This window comes from Mus musculus, chromosome 7 (assembly GCF_000001635.26).
Source record: "Mus musculus strain C57BL/6J chromosome 7, GRCm38.p6 C57BL/6J".
NCBI classification, from domain to species: domain Eukaryota; kingdom Metazoa; phylum Chordata; class Mammalia; order Rodentia; family Muridae; genus Mus; species Mus musculus.
This window is the reverse complement of record NC_000073.6, coordinates 59,394,591-59,407,288: the sequence shown is the minus strand read 5'-3', so window position 1 is coordinate 59,407,288 and position 12,698 is coordinate 59,394,591. Positions and strand designations below refer to the sequence as shown.

The 12,698-nt window shown below is 41.0% G+C and overlaps 1 long non-coding RNA gene and 2 other non-coding genes across 3 annotated transcripts in view; all 3 read left to right on the top strand.

Moving 5' to 3' along the window:
- Snhg14 (small nucleolar RNA host gene 14) overlaps positions 1 to 12,698 on the top strand; it is a 1,177,441-nt gene that overhangs the window by 1,042,889 nt on the left and 121,854 nt on the right. The window contains exons 133-135 of the long non-coding RNA NR_146211.1: positions 344 to 377; positions 1,697 to 1,814; positions 2,199 to 2,244. This is a non-coding gene — a long non-coding RNA (small nucleolar RNA host gene 14). The remainder of the gene's footprint in view (positions 1 to 343; positions 378 to 1,696; positions 1,815 to 2,198; positions 2,245 to 12,698) is intronic.
- On the top strand, positions 14 to 92 carry Gm26466. Its single transcript, XR_003947076.1, has one exon. It is a non-coding gene; the product is annotated as a small nucleolar RNA SNORD115 (small nucleolar RNA).
- On the top strand, positions 1,881 to 1,959 carry Gm22348. The gene has a single exon (XR_003947062.1). It is a non-coding gene; the product is annotated as a small nucleolar RNA SNORD115 (small nucleolar RNA).

The following is a 12,698-nucleotide window of genomic DNA, read 5'->3' as shown; positions in this document are numbered from 1 at the left end:
TCTGTCTAGGACTGGGTCAATGATGACAACCCAATGTCATGAAGAAGAGTGATGACATAAAATTCATGGTCAATAGGATTACACTGAGACACAACCAGGGCGACAGGGTCACAGGAGGTCCATTGACTCCTTAAGGGGCTCTTGGGTGACTTCCCTGAAGTCCTCAGATGCCCTTGCCCTGTTTCCCATAAGAGGAAATGTGGACATCTAGGGTGCACATTGGTTGGCAAACACTCCATGCCAACAAGCACCTTTTCCCACATTGGAACCTTGGGCGTTTCTGCAAGGATCGTCCCTTGCTCATGAAAATGTCTTTTCTCTTGTTTTGCACTTATGTCACAAGCCACCTTGGAAGGCAGAGAAACACAGATAATCAGGTAAGTGGTCAGAATATGGTAAAGCCTCCACATCCAGGTGACCGCCCCCTTCATGCTTTGGCTTTCAATTCACAGCCAGTCTGTCCTTTTGGAATTTGGGGATAACAAAATGGTATGCAACAGTACCAAAGGAGCTCGATTTATGCTATGTTCTCCCATGCAGATCCCCTGGTTTGTAAAGTTTTAGGAATATATTCAACTCCCGATAATTGTTTTTTCATAATTTTTACCTACTTCTCATGGAGAGAGGAGGATGACATTTTTTGAATGTTGGGATCTCATACTTTGATGCTTACAATTCCATGGCAAATAGCTACAGGAGGCCAACACAGGCCTCAAGGCCTTATGGGACTCTTCCTTTCCCTTGACAGGGGAGGCCCAAATGACAGAGCCTTTCTTAGGGAAAAAGAAGGATTCTATGATATCCAAAAAGGCTGTCCTCCCCATGGTGGGTTCACAAAGGGCAATCCCTCTAGCAGATATTCCAACGATCTCTCCCCAGAGACAATTTACCCATGTGGATAGGGTGAGATATTCATTTTTACCTGGTGCCCACCACATTCCAAATTTCCTTCATGGTATCATTTAGGGCACTTACTGAACCTCACCACAGAATCACTGAGGAAAAAAAGCTCTACACATTAGGTTGACACAGGGTAAGGCCAGGTGTTTAGAGAACCTAATTCCACTTTGATTCATAACTCCAAGGTCTGACTTGAGTCCAGCAACAGTGGTTACCCTCACGTTTTACAGCAGGGCAACCCATAACACCTTTACACAAATGGTTCCATGTATAGACATGGGTTTTGTTTACTGGGCCCAGGATTTTCGGGAGATTTTCAGGAATCACCTTTCACGTTGAGTCGGGTCATACAAATAGACCTTTCAGAGGTCTGATGCCACATTTGCACTTTGAGCAAAAACACACAGTTACTTTAATCACCCTCGAAATACCTATCTGTAGTTTTTTTATTCAATTATTTTTTTGTCCTATCCATAGAACTTTGGCAGCTCAACTTGAGTGTTGATACCTACAAAATTGTGAGGCTAAGGTCACATGTGATGTGGCTGTTGCTTTGAGAGGAAGCATTAAATCTTTACTGGAATGCCAGGGTTCCTTCCTATGTCCGCTGATGTTTCTCTATGGTAGCCAGGAAGACTTGTGTGTGCTGGGCTGGTAGTAATACAAGAGGTAACCCCAGGACAGTTTCTGCACAATGAAGTTGTGCCAGTATAGCTCCAGAAAAATGTCTCTCTCCTCTGACCTTCATTTAAGAATGGACAACAAGTGCCTTGACTTCTTTCTCTTTCCTCCTTAGGGAAGACATTCTTCCAAGTATCAAGAAAGGGAGCCCTTCCTTCCCTAGAAGACATTTCGTTCCAGCAATCCCTCTCCAGTTCCATGTGACCATTCCTACTCTGAGCCAGTTTTGGAAAGTAGGTAATTGGTTGGATTAGGTTAGGTGATATCCAAGTAGAGGTAGCAGAATTTTGTCTAGGACTGGGTCAATAATGACAACCCAATGTCATGAAGAAGAGTGATGACATAAAATTCATGCTCAATAGGATTACGCTGAGACCCAACCAGGGCGAGAGGGTCACAGGAGGTCCATTGACTCCTTGGGGGGCTCTTGGGTGAATTCCCTGAAGTCCTCAGATGCCCTTGCCCTGTTTCCCATAAGAGGAAATGTGGACATCTAGGGTGCACATTGGTTGGAAAACACTCCATGCCAACAAGCACCTAGTCCCACATTGGAACCTTGGGCATTTCTGCAAGGATCGTCCCTTGCTCATGAAAATGTCTTTTCTGTTGTTTTGCAGTTATGTCACAAGCCACCTTGGAAGGCAGAGAAACACAGATAATCAGGTAAGTGGTCAGAATATGGTAAAGCCTCCACATCCAGGTGACCTCCCCCTTCATGCTTTGGCTTTCAATTCACAGCCAGTCTGTCCTTTTGTAATTTGGGGATAACAAAATGGTATGCAACAGTACCAAAGGAGCTCGATTTAGGCTATGTTCTCCCATGCAGATCCCCTGGTTTGTAAAGTTTTAGGAATATGTTCAACTCCCGATAATTGTATTTTCATAATTTTGACCTACTTCTCATGGAGAGAGGATGACATTTTTTGAATGTTGGGATCTCATACTTTGATGCTTACAATTCCATGGCAAATAGCTACAGGAGGACAACACAGGCCCCCAGGGCTTTATGGGACTCTTCCTTTCCCGTGACAGGGGAGGCCCAAGTGACAGAGCCTTTCTTAGGGAAAAAGAAGGATTCTATGATATCCAAAAAGGCTGTCCTCCCCATGGTGGGTTCACAAAGGGCAATCCCTCTAGCAGATATTCCACCGATCTCTCCCCAGAGACAATTTACCCATGTGGATAGGGTGAGATATACATTTTTACCTGGTGCCCACCACATTCCAAATTTCCTTCATGGTATCATTTAGGGCACTTACTGAACCTCACCACAGAATCACTGAGGAAAAAAAGCTCTACACATTAGGTTGACACAGGGTAAGGCCAGGTGTTTAGAGAACCTAATTCCACTTTGATTCATAACTCCAAGGTCTGACTTGAGTCCAGCAACAGTGGTTACCCTCACGTTTTACAGCAGGGCAACCCATAACACCTTGACACAAATGGATCCATGTATAGACATGGGTTCTATGGCCTGGGCCCAGGATTATCGGGAGATTTTCAGGAATCACCTTTCACGTTGAGTCGGGTCATACAACATAGACCTTACAGAGGTCTGATGCCACATTTGCACTTTGAGCAAAAACACACATTTACTTTAATCAACCTCGAAATACCTAACTGTAGTTGTTTTATTCAATTATTTTTTGTCTTATCCATAGAACTTGGGCAGCTCAACTTGAGTGTTGATACCTACAAAATTGTGAGGCTAAGGTCACATGTCATGTTGCTGTTGCTTCGAGAGGAAGCAGTAAATCTTTATTGGAATGCCAGGGTTCCTTTGTGTGGCCACTGATGTTTCTCTATGGTAGCCAGGAAGACTTGTGTGTGCTGGGCTGGTAGTAATACAAGAGGTAACACCAGGACAGTTTCTTTTTTTTTTTTTTATTTTTTTTTCCTTTCCATTTTATTAGGTATTTAGCTCATTTACATTTCCAATGCTATACCAAAAGTCCCCCATAACCACCCACCCCCACTCCCCTACCTGCCCACTCCCCCTTTTTAGCCCTGGCGTTCCCCTGTTCTGTGGAATATAAAGTTTGTGTGTCCAATGGGCCTCTCTTTCCAGTAATGGCCGACTAGGCCATCTTTTGATACATATGCAGCTAGAGTCAAGAGCTCCGGGGTACTGGTTAGTTCATAATGTTGAACCACCTATAGGGTTGCAGATCCCTTTAGCTCCTTGGGTACTTTCTCTAGCTCCTCCATTGGGAGCCCTGTGATCCATCCATTAGCTGACTGTGGGCATCCACTTCTGTGTTTGCTAGGCCCCTGCATAGTCTCACAAGAGACAGCTACATCTGGGTCCTTTCGATAAAATCTAGCTAGTGTATGCAATGGTGTCATCGTTTGGATGCTGATTATCGGGTGGATCCCTGGATAAGGCAGTCTCTACATGGTCCATCCTTTCATCTCAGCTCCAAACTTTGTCTCTGTAACTCCTTCCAAGGGTGTTTTGTTCCCACTTCTATGGAGGGGCATAGTGTCCACACTTCAGTCTTCATTTTTCTTGAGTTTCATGTGTTTAGGAAATTGTATCTTATATCTTGGGTATCCTAGGTTTTGGGCTAATATCCACTTATCAGTGAGTACATATTGTGTGAGTTCCTTTGTGAATGTGTTACCTCACTCAGGATGATGCCCTCCAGGTCCATCCATTTGGCTAGGAATTTCATAAATTCATTCTTTTTAATAGCTGAGTACTACTCCATTGTGTAGATGTATCACATTTTCTGTATCCATTCCTCTGTTGAGGGGCATCTGGGTTCTTTCCAGATTCTGGCTATTATAAATAAGGCTGCTATGAACATAGTGGAGCATGTGTCCTTCTTACCAGTTGGGGCATCTTCTGGATATATGCCCAGGAGAGGTATGGCTGGATCCTCCGGTAGTACTATGTCCAATTTTCTGAGGAACCGCCAGACGGATTTCCAGAGTGGTTGTACAAGCCTGCAATCCCACCAACAATGGAGGAGTGTTCCTCTTTCTCCACATCCTCGCCAGCATCTGCTGTCACCTGAATTTTTGATCTTAGACATTCTGACTGGTGTGAGGTGGAATCTCAGGGTTGTTTTGATTTGCATTTCCCTGATGATTAAGGATGTTGAACATTTTTTCAGGTGTTTCTCTGCCATTCGGTATTCCTCAGGTGAGAATTCTTTGTTCAGTTCTGAGCCCCATTTTTTAATGGGGTTATTTGATTTTCTGAAGTTCACCTTCTTGAGTTCTTTATATATGTTGGATATTAGTCCCCTATCTGATTTAGGATAGGTAAAGATCCTTTCCCAGTCTGTTGGTGGTCTTTTTGTCTTATAGACAGTGTCTTTTGCCTTGCAGAAACTTTGGAGTTTCATTAGGTCCCATTTGTCAATTCTCGATCTTACAGCACAAGCCATTGCTGTTCTGTTCAGGAATTTTTTCCCCTGTGCCCGTATTTTCAAGGCTTTTCCCCACTTTCTCCTCTATAAGTTTCAGTGTCTCTGGTTTTATGTGAAGTTCTTTGATCCATTTAGATTTGACCTTAGTACAAGGAGATAAGTGTGGATCGATTCACATTCTTCTACATGATAACAACCAGTTGTGCCAGCACCAATTGTTGAAAATGCTGTCTTTCTTCCACTGGATGGTTTTAGCTCCCTTGTCGAAGATCAAGTGACCATAGGTGTGTGGGTTCATTTCTGGGTCTTCAATTCTATTCCATTGGTCTACTTGTCTGTCTCTATACCAGTACCATGCAGTTTTTACCACAATTGCTCTGTAGTAAAGCTTTAGGTCAGGCATGGTGATTCCACCAGAGGTTCTTTTATCCTTGAGAAGAGTTTTTGCTATCCTAGGTTTTTTGTTATTCCAGATGAATTTGCAAATTGCTCCTTCTAATTCGTTGAAGAATTGAGTTGGAATTTTGATGGGGATTGCATTGAATCTGTAGATTGCTTTTGGCAAGATAGCCATTTTTACAATGTTGATCCTGCCAATCCATGAGCATGGGAGATCTTTCCATCTTCTGAGATCTTCTTTAATTTCTTTCTTCAGAGACTTGAAGTTTTTATCATACAGATCTTTCACTTCCTTAGTTAGAGTCACACCGAGATATTTTATATTATTTGTGACTATTGAGAAGGGTGTTGTTTCCCTAATTTCTTTCTCAGCCTGTTTATTCTTTGTGTAGAGAAAGGCCATTGACTTGTTTGAGTTAATTTTATATCCAGCTACTTCACCGAAGCTGTTTATCAGGTTTAGGAGTTCTCTGGTGGAATTTTTAGGGTCACTTATATATACTATCATATCATCTGCAAAAAGTGATATTTTGACTTCCTCCTTTCCAATTTGTATCCCCTTGATCTCCTTTTGTTGTCGAATTGCTCTGGCTAATACTTCAAGTACTATGTTGAAAAGGTAGGGAGAAAGTGGGCAGCCTTTTCTAGTCCCTGATTTTAGTGGGTTTGCTTCCAGCTTCTCTCCATTAACTTTGATGTTGGCTACTGGTTTGCTGTAGATTGCTTTTATCATGTTTAGGTATGGGCCTTGAATTCCTGATCTTTCCAGAACTTTTATAATGAATGGGTGTTGGATCTTGTCAAATGCTTTTTCTGCATCTAACGAGATGATCATGTGGTTTTTGTTTTTGAGTTTGTTTATATAGTGGATTACATTGATGGATTTTCGTATATTAAACCATCCCTGCATCCCTGGAATAAAACCTACTTGGTCAGGATGGATGATTGCTTTAATGTGTTCTTGGATTCGGTTAGCGAGAATTTTATTGAGGATTTTTGCATCAATATTCATAAGAGAAGTTGGTCTGAAGTTCTCTATCTTTGTTGGATCTTTCTGTGGTTTAGGTATCAGAGTAATAGTGGCTTCATAAAATGAGTTGGGTAGAGTACCTTCTACTTCTATCTTGTGAAAAAGTTTGTGCAGAACTGGAATTAGATCTTCTTTGAAGGTCTGATAGAACTCTGCACTAAACCCGACTGGTCCTGGGCTTTTTTTGGCTGGGAGACTATTTATAACTGCTTCTATTTCTTTAGGGGATATGGGACTGTTTAGAAGGTCAACTTGATCCTGATTCAACTTTGGTACCTGGTATCTGTCCAGAAATTTGTCCATTTCGTCCAGGTTTTCCAGTTTTGTTGAGTATAGCCTTTTGTAGAAGGATCTGATGGTGTTTTGGATTTCTTCAGGATCTGTTGTTATGTCTCCCTTTTCAGTTCTGATTTTGTTAATTAGGATTTTGTCTCTGTGCCCTCTAGTGAGTCTAGCTAAGGGTTTATCTATCTTGTTGATTTTCTCAAAGAACCAACTCCTCGTTTGGTTAATTCTTTGAATAGTTCTTCTTGTTTCCACTTGGTTGATTTCACCCCTGAGTTTGATTATTTCCTGCCGTCTACTCCTCTTGGGTGAATTTGCTTCCTTTTTTTCTAGAGCTTTTTTTTTTTTTCCATTTTTTATTAGGTATTTAGCTCATTTACATTTCCAATGCTATACTAAAAGTCCCCCTTACCCACCCACCCCCACTCCCCTACCCACCCACTCCCCCCCTTTGGCCCTGGCGTTCCCCTGTACCGGGGCACACAAAGTCTGCGTGTCCAATGGGCCTCTCTTTCCAGTGATGGCCGACTAGGCCATCTTTTGATACATATGCAGCTAGAGTCAAGAGCTCAGGGGTACTGGTTAGTTCATAATGTTGTTCCACCTATAGGGTTGAAGATCCCTTTAGCTCCTTGGGTACTTTCTCTAGCTCCTCCATTGAGAGCCCTGTAATCCATCCATTAGCTGACTGTGAGCATCCACTTCTGTGTTTGCTAGGCCCCGGCATAGTCTCACAAGAGACAGCTACATCTGGGTCCTTTCAGTAAAATCTTGCTAGTGTATGCAATGGTGTCAGCATTTGGAAGCTGATTATGGGGTGGATCCCTGGATATGGCAGTCTCTACATGGTCCATCCTTTCATCTCAGCTCCATACTTTGTTTCTGTAACTCCTTCCATGGGTGTTTTGTTCCCACTTCTAAGGAGGGGCATAGTGTCCACACTTCAGTCTTCATTTTTCTTGAGTTTCATGTGTTTAGGAAATTGTATCTTATATCGTGGGTATCCTAGGTTTTGGGCTAGTATCCACTTATCAGTGAGTACATATTGTGTGAGTTCCTTTGTGATTGTGTTACCTCACTCAGGATGATGCTCTCCAGGTCCATCCATTTGGCTAGGAATTTCATAAATTCATTCTTTTTAATAGCTGAGTAGTACTCCATTGTGTAGATGTACCACATTTTCTGTATCCATTCCTCTGTTGAGGGGCATCTGGGTTCTTTCCAGTTTCTGGCTATTATAAATAAGGCTGCTATGAACATAGTGGAGCATGTGTCCTTCTTACCAGTTGGGGCTTCTTCTGGATATATGCCCAGGAGAGGTATTGCTGGATCCTCCGGTAGTACTATGTCCGATTTTCTGAGGAACCGCCAGACTGATTTCCAGAGTGGTTGTACAAGCCTGCAATCCCACCAACAATGGAGGAGTGTTCCTCTTTCTCCACATCCTCGCCAGCATCTGCTGTCACCTGAATTTTTGATCTTAGCCATTCTCACTGGTGTGAGGTGGAATCTCAGGGTTGTTTTGATTTGCATTTCCCTGATGATTAAGGATGTTGAACATTTTTTCAGGTGCTTCTCTGCCATTCGGTATTCCTCAGGTGAGAATTCTTTGTTCAGTTCTGAGCCCCATTTTTTAAGGGGGTTATTTGATTTTCTGAGGTCCACCTTCTTGAGTTCTTTATATATGTTGGATATTAGTCCCCTATCTGATTTAGGATAGGTAAAGATCCTTTCCCAGTCTGTTGGTGGTCTTTTTGTCTTATAGACAGTGTCTTTTGCCTTGCAGAAACTTTGGAGTTTCATTAGGTCCCATTTGTCAATTCTCGATCTTACAGCACAAGCCATTGCTGTTCTGTTCAGGAATTTTTCCCCTGTGCCCATATCTTCAAGGCTTTTCCCCACTTTCTCCTCTATAAGTTTCAGTGTCTCTGGTTTTATGTGAAGTTCCTTGATCCACTTAGATTTGACCTTAGTACAAGGAGATAAGTATGGATCGATTCGCATTCTTCTACATGATAACAACCAGTTGTGCCAGCACCAATTGTTGAAAATGCTGTCTTTCTTCCACTGGATGGTTTTGGCTCCCTTGTCGAAGATCAAGTGACCATTGGTGTGTGGGTTCATTTCTGGGTCTTCAATTCTATTCCATTGGTCCACTTGTCTGTCTCTATACCAGTACCATGCAGTTTTTATCACAATTGCTCTGTAGTAAAGCTTTAGGTCAGGCATGGTGATTCCACCAGAGGTTCTTTTATCCTTGAGAAGAGTTTTTGCTATCCTCGGTTTTTTGTTATTCCAGATGAATTTGCAAATTGCTCCTTCTAATTCGTTGAAGAATTGAGTTGGAATTTTAATGGGGATTGCATTGAATCTGTAGATTGCTTTTGGCAAGATAGCCATTTTTACAATGTTGGTCCTGCCAATCCATGAGCATGGGAGATCTTTCCATCTTCTGAGATCTTCTTTAATTTCTTTCTTCAGGGACTTGAAGTTTTTATCATACAGATCTTTCACTTCCTTGGTTAGAGTCACGCCGAGATATTTTATATTATTTGTGGCTATTGAGAAGGGTGTTGTTTCCCTAATTTCTTTCTCAGCCTGTTTATTCTTTGTGTAGAGAAAGGCCATTGACTTGTTTGAGTTAATTTTATATCCAGCTACTTCACCGAAGCTGTTTATCAGGTTTAGGAGTTCTCTGTTGGAATTTTTAGGGTCACTTATATATACTATCATATCATCTGCAAAAAGTGATATTTTGACTTCCTCTTTTCCAATTTGTATCCCCTTGATCTCCTTTTGTTGTCGAATTGCTCTGGCTAATACTTCAAGTACTATGTTGAAAAGGTAGGGAGAAAGTGGGCAGCCTTGTCTAGTCCCTGATTTTAGTGGGATTGCTTCCAGCTTCTCTCCATTTACTTTGATGTTGGCTACTGGTTTGCTGTAGATTGCTTTTATCATGTTTAGGTATTGGCCTTGAATTCCTGATCTTTCCAACACTTTTATCATGAATGGGTGTTGGATCTTGTCAAATGCTTTTTCTGCATCTAACGAGATGATCATGTGGTTTTTGTCTTTGAGTTTGTTTATATAATGGATTACATTGATGGATTTTCGTATATTAAACCATCCCTGCATCCCTGGAATAAAACCTACTTGGTCAGGATGGATGATTGCTTTAATGTGTTCTTGGATTCGGTTAGCGAGAATTTTTTTAAGGATTTTTGCATCGATGTTCATAAGAGAAATTGGTCTGAAGTTCTCTATCTTTGTTGGATCTTTCTGTGGTTTAGGTATCAGAGTAATAGTGGCTTCATAAAATGAGTTGGGTAGAATACCTTCTACTTCTATCTTGTGAAAAAGTTTGTGCAGAACTGGAGTTAGATCTTCTTTGAAGGTCTGATAGAACTCTGCACTAAACCCGTCTGGTCCTGGGCTTTTTTTGGCTGGGAGACTATTAATAACTGCTTCTATTTCTTTAGGGGATATGGGACTGTTTAGAAGGTCAACTTGATCCTGATTCAACTTTGGTACCTGGTATCTGTCCAGAAATTTGTCCATTTCGTCCAGGTTTTCCAGTTTTGTTGAGTATAGCCTTTTGTAGAAGGATCTGATGGTGTTTTGGATTTCTTCAGGATCTGTTGTTATGTCTCCCTTTTCATTTCTGATTTTGTTAATTAGGATTTTGTCCCTGTGCCCTTTAGTGAGTGTAGCTAAGGGTTTATCTATCTTGTTGATTTTCTCAAAGAACCAACTCCTCGTTTGGTTAATTCTTTGAATAGTTCTTCTTGTTTCCACTTGGTTGATTTCACCCCTGAGTTTGATTATTTCCTGCCGTCTACTCCTCTTGGGTGAATTTGCTTCCTTTTTTTCTAGAGCTTTTAGATGTGTTGTCAAGCTGCTAGTATGTGCTCTCTCCCGTTTTTTCTTGAAGGCACTCAGAGCTATGAGTTTCCCTCTTAGAAATGCTTTCATTGTGTCCCATAGGTTTGTGTATGTTGTGGCTTCATTTTCATTAAACTCTAAAAAGTCTTTAATTTCTTTCTTTATTCCTTCCTTGACCAAGGTATCATTGAGAAGAGTGTTGTTCAGTTTCCATGTGAGTGTTGGCTTTCTGTTATTTTTTTTTTTTGTTATTGAAGATCAGCCTTAGTGCATGGTGATCTGATAGGATACATGGGACAATTTCAATATTTTTGAATCTGTTGAGGCCTGTTTTGTGACCTATTATGTGGTCAATTTTGGAGAAGGTACCATGAGGTGCTGAGAAGAAGGTATATCCTTTTGTTTTAGGATAAAATGTTCTGTAGATATCTGTCAGATCCATTTGTTTCATCACTTCTGTTAGTTTCAGTGTGTCCCTGTTTAGTTTCTGTTTCCATGATCTGTCCATTGGTGAAAGTGGTGTGTTGAAGTCTCCCACTATTATTGTGTGAGGTTCAATGTGTGCTTTGAGCTTTACTAAAGTGTCTTTAATGAATGTGGCTGCCCTTGTATTTGGAGCATAGATATTCAGAATTGAGAGTTCCTCTTGGAGGGTTTTACCTTTGATGAGAACGAAGTGCCCCTCCTTGTCTTTTTTGATAACTTTGGGTTGGAAGTCAATCTTATCAGATATTAGGATGGCTACTCCAGCTTGTTTCTTCATACCATTTGCTTGGAAAATTGTTTTCCAGCCTTTTATTCTGAGGTAGTGTCTATCTTTTTCTCTGAGATGTGTCTCCTGTAAACAGCAAAATGTTGGGTCTTGTTTGTGTAGCCAGTTTGTTAGTCTATGTCTTTTTATTGGGGAGTTGAGACCATTGATGTTAAGAGATATTAAGGAAAAGTAATTGTTGCTTCCTGTTATTTTTGTTGTTAAAGTTGGCATTCTGTTCTTGTGGCTGTCTTCTTTTAGGTTTGTTGAGGGATTACCTTCTTGTTTTTTCTAGGGCATTGTTCCCGTTCTTGTATTGGTTTTTTTCTGTTATTAACCTTTGAAGGGCTGGATTCGTGGAGAGATAATGTGTGAATTTGGTTTTGTCGTGGAATACTTTGGTTTCTCCATCTATGGTAATTGAGAGTTTGGCTGGGTATAGTAGCCTGGGCTGGAATTTGTGTTCTCTTAGTGTCTGTATAACATCTGTCCAGGCTCTTCTGGCTTTCATAGTCTCTGGTGAAAAATCTGGTGTAATTCTGATAGGCTTGCTTTTGTATGTTACTTGACCTTTTTCCCTTACTGCTTTTAGTATTCTATCTTTATTTAGTGCATTTGTTGTTCTGATTATTATGTGTCGGGAGGAATTTCTTTTCTGGTCCAGTCTATTTGGAGTTCTGTAGGCTTCTTGTATGTTCATAGGTATCTCTTTCTTTATATTTGGGAAGTTTTCTTCAATAATTTTGTTGAAGATGTTTGCTGGTCCTTTGAGTTGAAAATCTTCATTCTCATCCACTCCTATTATCCGTAGGTTTGGTCTTCTCATTGTGTCCTGGATTTCCTGGATATTTTGAGTTAGGATCTTTTTGCATTTTCTATTTTCTTTGATTGTCGTGCCGATGTTCTCTATGGAATCTTCTGCACCTGAGATTCTCTCTTCCATCCCTTGTATTCTGTTGCTGATGCTCAAATCTATGCTTCCAGATTTCTTTCCTAGGGTTTCTATCTCCAGTGTTGCCTCACTTTGAGTTTTCTTTATTGTGTCTACTTCCCTTTTTAGGTCTAGTATGGTTTTGTTCATTTCCATCACCTGTTTGTATGTTTTTTCCTCTTTTTCTGTAAGGACTTCTACCTGTTTGATTGTGTTTTCCTGTTTTTCTTTAAGGACTTGTAACTCTTTAGCAGTGTTCTCCTGTATTTCTTTAAGTGATTTATTAAAGTCCTTCTTGATGTCCTCTACCATCATCATGAGATATGCTTTTAAATCTAGGTCTAGGTTTTCGGGTGTGTTGGGGTGCCCTGGACTGGGCGAAGTGGGAGTGCTGGGTTCTGATGATGGTGAGTGGTCTTGGTTCCTGTTAGTAGGATTCCTACATTTACCTTTCGCCATCTG